General features: G+C 38.5%; 2 non-coding genes across 2 annotated transcripts; one reads left to right on the top strand and one right to left on the bottom strand.

The window, feature by feature from the left end:
• Positions 1-3,691: 3,691 nt before the first annotated feature.
• Positions 3,692-3,764, bottom strand: TRNAR-ACG (transfer RNA arginine (anticodon ACG)). The gene has a single exon. It is a non-coding gene; the product is annotated as a tRNA-Arg (tRNA).
• A 3,579-nt stretch (positions 3,765-7,343) lies between these two features.
• LOC111783020 (small nucleolar RNA Z247) lies at positions 7,344-7,484 on the top strand. The gene has a single exon (XR_002813259.2). It is a non-coding gene; the product is annotated as a small nucleolar RNA Z247 (small nucleolar RNA).
• The last annotated feature ends 365 nt before the right edge of the window (positions 7,485-7,849 follow it).

Consider the following 7,849-nt stretch of genomic DNA (forward strand, 5'->3'; position numbering starts at 1 on the left):
AATTTTGAAACAATTCTTGATTTGGAGACGAATGAAATGATGCACCTGAATCCAAAATTGTAAGGATCGGGCTGACTCGATGACTCCAAAACATAGGTAAATTTTTCGCGAATTAAAACAATTAAAATTTAAAATATAATTTACATTACACCAAAATAGTGTGCGCACATTAGTAATTTAAAGTACGACATAATGGTTAAAACACAAAATAAGGAATTGACACAAAAAATTTTAAAACAAAAGGGTTGAGGACGACGGGTGAGGTTTATCTATGGTATCTGCTCTAGAGTCCACTCCCGATCTCAACCAGCTCCTTATCACCCAAAAAAAAATAGAGAATAAGGAATGAGTACAAAGACTCAGTAAGTAGCCTACTTGTAGGCCTTTAATTGTGTCCTTGATATGCTAGGGTACCACATTCTTTATTCTTGTTCTTGTTGTAAGTACATTTGTCCTTGGATTCTAAAACCTTGGTTTTCCTTTAAGGGCCTAGTACTATGGTTCTTGGTTCTTGGTTCTTGGTTCTTGGTCCTTTGTTCTTGGTTCTTGTCCTTAGAACTAGGATCTTGATCCATGTTCTAGTCCTTGATCTTTCACTTGTTCTTGGTACTTTCTAGGTTCTTGTTCTGTTCTTGGTTCGTTCTCCGAGACACTCCCCCTAGGATTTACAGCACTAGCCATGCGCCTAACAATCCTGTGTCCAAGGCTTCATGCATTCCAAGCAACGTAGTCTTAACCCGCATCTTAGGGCTTGCACTTCGATATGGTCTACTTAACCTATGTCCAAGGCTTCATGCATTCCAAACAACGTAGTCTTAACCCGCATCTTAGGGCTTGCCCTTCGATACAGTCTACTTAACCTATGTCCAAGACTTCATATGTTCCAAGCGGCATAGTCTGAAAACCTACATCCAAGGCTTTTTACGTTCCAAGCGATGTAGTCTAATCCTGCATCAAGGGCTTTCCCTATGATATAGTCTGAATATCTACGCTCAAGGCTTTATGCGTTCCAAGCAGTGTAGTCTAAGTCATGAACATGTTGTACCGTGGGAGGTCTTAGGAGGTTCTTGATTCGTGGCTAAGGTAACTTGCTCTATTCTTGTTCCATCGTGGCCTAGACTACTCCCCATGATAGACCATAAAGGTCACGTGCTCGGTGCATACATGAACATGGCATCCTGTAAATCTTTTGGGTATCCGTAAATTAGTGCACAACATCTCTTCTAGGTGAGGAAAACATGAGGTCAAATATGACATCCTGCAAAGGAAACATGATACAGGGCATCCCACCTAGAAGAGGAATTCTTCGGCCTCAGGAAGCACCGCTTAGGAGTTTGGGGACCTTGGTCCCTCGTCCTTGAGTGGTACCTAGCATTCTTCTTACTTGGGTAGTTGTAAAGCTTGTATGGTGTGGTCCTTGGTTCTTAATCTTATAAGTTTCTAAGGTCATAATTCCTTAAGGTATAAGTTGTTACTTGAACTTGTAACCATATGAACCCATCATAGGGTGAGTTGTCCTGAAAGGTCATAGATTCCTAGGGAGAGGGTTTTAGAAGAGTCTTGATTCTTGTGGTGTTTTCTTTAGGTGTTTTTTTGGGTCCTAACTTGGTTTAGGTTCCAAACTTGCTGCAATCAACTTGAAACCTAAAAAATATCTTCATGTCCTTCATAATAGACCTTATAAGAAGTAGCAAATCATTTGGCGCACATATAGACCTTGAATTTTCATAAGTAGTCCTAGGGGCATTTTAGTTATTTTCCCCTAATTCTTGGTTCTTAACGTGTTCCAATGACTTTCAAACTTCACCACACCATCAAAAATCATAATTTAGAACTACTACAGGGTTTCATAGCATTTGAAGGTTATTTAGGTCATGAACCGTAGGTAGATATCCTTAGGGGCATTATGGTTATTTTGCACCATTTCTTGGTTTACCTACTTATCATTATCTAATGACCACCAATTTTCATATATAAGCTCAACATGCTATAATATGCTCTGAGTTAAAATTTCATTGGCAACAGAGTTCATCTATTGGATTATTTTAATGTTACCTAAATCCCGAGCAATTTGGTCGGTTCAGGTCCTTAACTCATGGTTCTTTGAGTTTTTCTTTCATATAACCTTAGTTCAAACTTGTTTTAGGGTTCATATGGAAATCCAAGCGATTCCTACAAGTATTTCTTAACAAAAATTTCAAGGTGGCTACTTACCTCGTCGTCGACGTTCAGGACCTTCGTTCTTGATCTTCCGGTACCCGAATGACCTCAAATTTCCTTTCACAAACTCCTTATTGTGTGTAGTTTCTGGAATCATAAAGTTTTTCATGAGAACCAATTTGGAAGGAGATTAAAATTGAGAAAACAAAGGGAAGGTCGAGTTTTGGGTTGACATGGTCGGTTCAACTGAACCGGCCACGTCATCGTCTTCTTCCTCCAGACGGGAAGAAGACGGTGAAATGTGTATCATTGCCATTTGAAAATCGAGCTCCATAGCCCGTTTTTGGCGTTTCTCCCCTCGATTTCTTCATGAAACTTAATGATGTTCTTACAAGGAAGAGCTAGGAATTGATTTCATACCTTCTCCTGGATCATAGCCTAAGATATTCACTTTCAAAGTTCGTCCAAAATATGATTTTTTACCGGAGCAAAAACAGAGGATTTCTTAATGGGTAGCCGATTCTAGGGGTTTTCAAGGCTCGATTTCTTCATGTAACTTCTTCCTTATTCTTCCCTCAAGGTTAAGGAATTGATTTGGAGGAACGAATTGGAGTGTGGGACCTTAATTTTGAGAAACCACTCTCGGTCTACAAGTTACCCAACACCTCCGATTTTCGATCTCTTGGGTATCTTGTTCTACGATGTTTCAGCTCTCGATTCCTTCATCAAAGTTACTCAACTTGATCCTCTAAAGCTAAAAGAATCCTAAATTTGAAGGAAAAGAGGTCGTAGATAGGAATTCGACACTTAGCCCCAATTTGAACCCGAAACGGATTTTCTTCAATTGGGAACGTTCCTGAGGTTATTTCTTTTCTGGTCTTCTATGGAAATATTCCTTGAAGATGCAGAAACTTATTGGGATCGTCTTTGCTCGACGAATTCTTGTGTATCCTTGGGTTGGAATTTTGAGTTTTCCTTGAAGCTCTTTAATGACAGATTGGATTGGGGGAATGGTTTTTAGGCACTTTAAGCAATCGATTTCTTGAAGCAATCGATTTCTTGATAGAACTTGTGGCAGAATTGCTCTCGAATTTGGAAAAAAATCCGAGAGTAGGAGACCCAAAATCTAAACGCAAGATTGTGAGCTCGACCTTGCTCGATTCTTGTTCCTATTGCCCTAACTTCAGACTTTATAGGGGAAGCTTGAGAGCTCCAGAATCGTTGTGAATTGGCGTTAGAATTTTTCTGAGGTATATGCTCTAAAATGCTTTAATGGTTCATATACTCACTCTGCCTGGGATCAAACCTAGGATCTCTGGCTTCATAACCAGCACCGTATCCATTGGGCTACTAAGTAATCAATACATATATTATTTTTACTTATTCTCGTGTAAGTTTTGACCATTTGAAGATAATTTTCAAATCTTTGAAAAAAAATTGATTTGTAAGTCTTAATTAAATGTTTGAATATAAATAGATAGGCACGTTTTCGTATATGCTATGCTCTAAAAATGCTTTATGAGTCTTGTGTCGACTCTGCTGGGGATCGAACCCAGAATCTCTGGTTTCGTAGACCAGCGCCTTATCCATTGGGCCACAGAGTCATCAATACATACAATATTTTTACTTACTCTCGAGTAATTTTTAACTATTTGGAAGATAATTTTCAAATCTTTCCAAAAAAAAATCTTAATTAAATGTTTGAATATAAATAGATAGTCCACCAGTTTTATGGGTCATGTACCAACTCTGCTAGGGATCAAACCTAAAATCTATGGTTTTGTAGACCGGCGCCTTATCCATTGGGCCACAGAATCATCCATACATATATTATTTTTATTTAATTACATTTTTTATTCTATAATAATTTTTAACTATTTGGAAGATAATTTTTCAAATTGTATATTCAAATTGAGTTGTAAATCTTAATTAAATGTTTGAAAATAAATAGATATATGTTTTAAAACCCAACCCTAACCATTTTTTGTCTTGTACGCTATTTGATATCTCTTACGAATGAAAGAAGAGTGTTGATGCATATTTTGTTCGAACACTCACTATTGCAAAAAAGATGAAAATTCATGTTAAAAACATAAACAAGTGGTGATCATTTAAAAAATCTTGAGATCAATGACCTTAAGGTTTGACTACGTTCTATGTTCGATTGAACAGTTTAATAACTTAGACATCTTAACTATCGATGAATTACAAACCAGTTTGCTGGTACAAGAGCAAAGATTGAATGATTGTGGAGGTGATGAACAAGCACTAGAATCGGTGAAATAGAAGGCGATCGAGCTTGTGAATTTTTTCGAGGAAGAGGTAGACATTCATTCAACAAAATTATAGTTGAGTATTATAAGTGTCATCAGTTAGGATATCTTAGATATAAGTGTCCTCAATGGGAGAAGGAATCGAATTGACAAGTTTATGCCTCGTACAATAAATCCTAACGGGAGTGTCTTGGAGAACCAATTAAGAAAGATAACAAGAACTTAGAACAAGAACACGAACAAGAAAAGAAAAAGTGTGGTACCCTAGCATATCAAGGACACGATTAAGAGCCTACAAGTAGGCTACTGAATCTTGTACTCATTCCTTATTCTCCATTTTTTTCAGGTAATAAGGAGCTGGTCGAGGTCGGGAGCGGACTCTGGAGCAGGTGCCATAGACAAACCTCACCCGTCGTCCTTCAACCTTTTTGTGTCGTCCCTTAATTTGTGTTTTAACTGTCGTATTGTGTTTCAAAATACTTTGTATAAATTTTATCTTGATATAAGGTATGTTATGATTTAAATTTGGTTTGTTTCATTTTGTGAAAAATTTACCTGTTTTCTTAGAGTCATCGAGTCAGGTCGGTCCTTGCAGAGTCCTTCACAAGATTTGTAGAGTTTATATCCATCTACAAGTAAGCAATTTTCTTGTAATTTATTTCTAAGTATAGACATGTATAACGGAGTCCAAAGTTAGCTAAAAGTGTAAACTCATAGATCGTGACGAACGTCGGGACTCCTATCTCTTGTCCGAATGGACTACAACTTCCTTCATGGATTATGAACGTAATCATCTGTAGATTAACATTCTCAAATTTCATAACCTAACTCTTAATATTTTTCACAGATGTAAAGGAAATACGAGAATCTAGATTCAAGAACTTTACCTTTAGATTTTTCTCATTTTTGACGGTTTTGGACGATTCAAGAGTCAAGAATGCTTCTCTATATATAGATATATATGTTTGTAACTATATATATATATATATATCACTATCTGCTGCTAACCTTAAATTGAGGTGCCTAATGAGAGAGGAGGCAGATGGACCAAATTACCCGTCCAAATTGACTTGGACCATATTTCTAATTTTCTATGACTTTCGTCTATATTTTTATAAGTTATTTTATTTGTAAGCATTTTTCTGAGCATCAATAAAATCTCAAAATTGGGCTCCATCAAATAATTTATCAAACGATGCGTCTCTAAATATAAATCTAATAACATTGTCAACTAAGTTTTGACTCTTAAATTGGGCTCCATCAAATGGTTTATCAATGTAATGTTTAAATCAAAGGAAGTTGAAAATAGGGCTTTGATTAGTAAATTAGATTCAAACAATGAATTATTCAAATACAATGAGTTTGAAAATAGGGTTTTGACTCTTAAATTGGTTAAACTAAAGGATTTGACATTTGTTGCTGTATGATGCAGTCAAATCTTACGCAAAAGAAGTGAATATTTTCAATAGTTTGTGATTTTTATGAACTTACATATACATGAATAAAACACTAGTTTACACCCGTTAGAACTAGTAACCGTCACGACAGCGTTATATAAAACATAACGATCGTTCTCCTACCCTTGGGTGTACGCGTCCATACCCTCGTGATGGATAGGGGTATCCCTCCAATGCATGAGCGCACATAATGCATGAGGTCCCCAATACTACTACCTTTATCGTTAGTAAATATAACCCCGCTATCAGCTTCATTCATATCATAATATCTTTCATTTTTTAGTTTTTCTATCATGCATAATTCTAACGGGGTTATATTTCATGCTATAGTTCGTAATTTCATGTCACACATAGCATGTTGTTTTACATACAATTTAGGAACCATAATACCACATCATACTAAGTCGCACGTCAAATCCACACTAAAACAACATACATTCACATTTCACAAGCTTACGTATTAAAGCATATCAGTCTACCATACAATTTAATGATACGTGCGAATCCACGGCACGTGCCAACATACAGTATATAAATGCGTAACCTACGAAAGGAGAGACACTTACTTGGTAGGCCTTAGTCGACGTACTCCCTAAATATATATATATAAGCTCCTAGCTCCTCGTATACGTCATACGCTTTTGTTCGGTTTGTGACTAATGGGCTAGGCCTGAGGCGTAGTTTGGGTTGGCCTGAGGCATGATTTGAGTTTTGACTGGGTTGGATTTCCGTTCAGGTGGCAGGTCCGGCGCTCGGGTCGGGTTCGTCTTCTTTGCCCATTTAACAGAGGAACTCCAGCGATCTCTCTCTCTCCTTGGAAACGTTGCTTTGACGTTCATTTTTTTCATGGTTTTCTTTTAGTTTCGCGTCTTCTCTCCTCCCTCTTCCCGTTTCTCGTGTTTGTTTGGCTCGTAAAGGTCTAAACCTCCTAGATCTGAAAAGATCCAAAAAAATGATGTTCTGTCTTCCTTTCCCAACGGTGTACAACGTGTAACAAATGCCAAAATCTATCCCTGGTGTGTGTAAAGGTCTTTGGGATTTTTTTTATGGTGTAAATCAGAAGTTTCGACATCGATTTTGTAAGGTTTGGTTTCATCGCAGCTTCATCGATTTTCTCTCTGTCTTTCTCGTTTTCTCACTATCTTCCTTTCGTCGTCCGACATGGTTGAAGGTCGGGGTCATGTGGTTGGTGATCCAAGGGTTAGGCGCGGTGATCATGGTCCTTAGCAGCCTTCTCTCCTCCATGTCTGAGGAAATTCTTCGCGATGTTGTTGCCGTTACTACGTCCAAGGAGGCGTGGAATACCCTTCAGCGGATGTTTTCATCGTCAACTTGTGCTCGCACTGTTCAGATTCGTGTTGAGCTCGCCACGTCAAAGAAATGTGATTTGTCTGCTGCAGATTATTTTTACAAGATCAAAGGGATGGCCACCGAGTTGGCCGTCGCCGGCTTTACCTTGCGGGATGATGACGTGATCGCATATCTCCTCGCTGGTCTTGGCCCTGACTATAATCCCTTCGTCACCTCGATGAATACCAAGAGTGAAAGCCCTCATACTTGATTATGTGTTTGCACATCTAATGGCGTTTGAAGCTCGGCAACTACAACATCAGGCTGAACTGTAGTTGAATCTTGGATCTTCGGTCAACTATGCCGATCGTGGTGGTTAGAAGATGAATCGTGGGCGTAGGGATCGTGGTCGTGGCCATTCTCGAGGTGGCATGCCCTCTCATCCCACTAATGATCGTCGTGACCCTTCTGCTCGTCCTTCCTGCCAGATCTGCGGCAAAGTGGGGCATACTGTCGTTCGCTACTGGTATAAATGGATGAGTCCTATCTAGATAAACCTCCTTCTGCGGCACTGACGGCTACTTTCTCTTACAAGATTGATCCAAATTGGTACAACGACACAAGCACTACTGATCATATCACAAGTGACCTGGATCATCTCGCTGTGCG

Source organism: Cucurbita pepo, chromosome 3 (assembly GCF_057944985.1).
Source record: "Cucurbita pepo subsp. pepo isolate OVF chromosome 3, ASM5794498v1, whole genome shotgun sequence".
In the NCBI taxonomy this organism is placed as follows: Eukaryota; Viridiplantae; Streptophyta; class Magnoliopsida; order Cucurbitales; family Cucurbitaceae; genus Cucurbita; species Cucurbita pepo.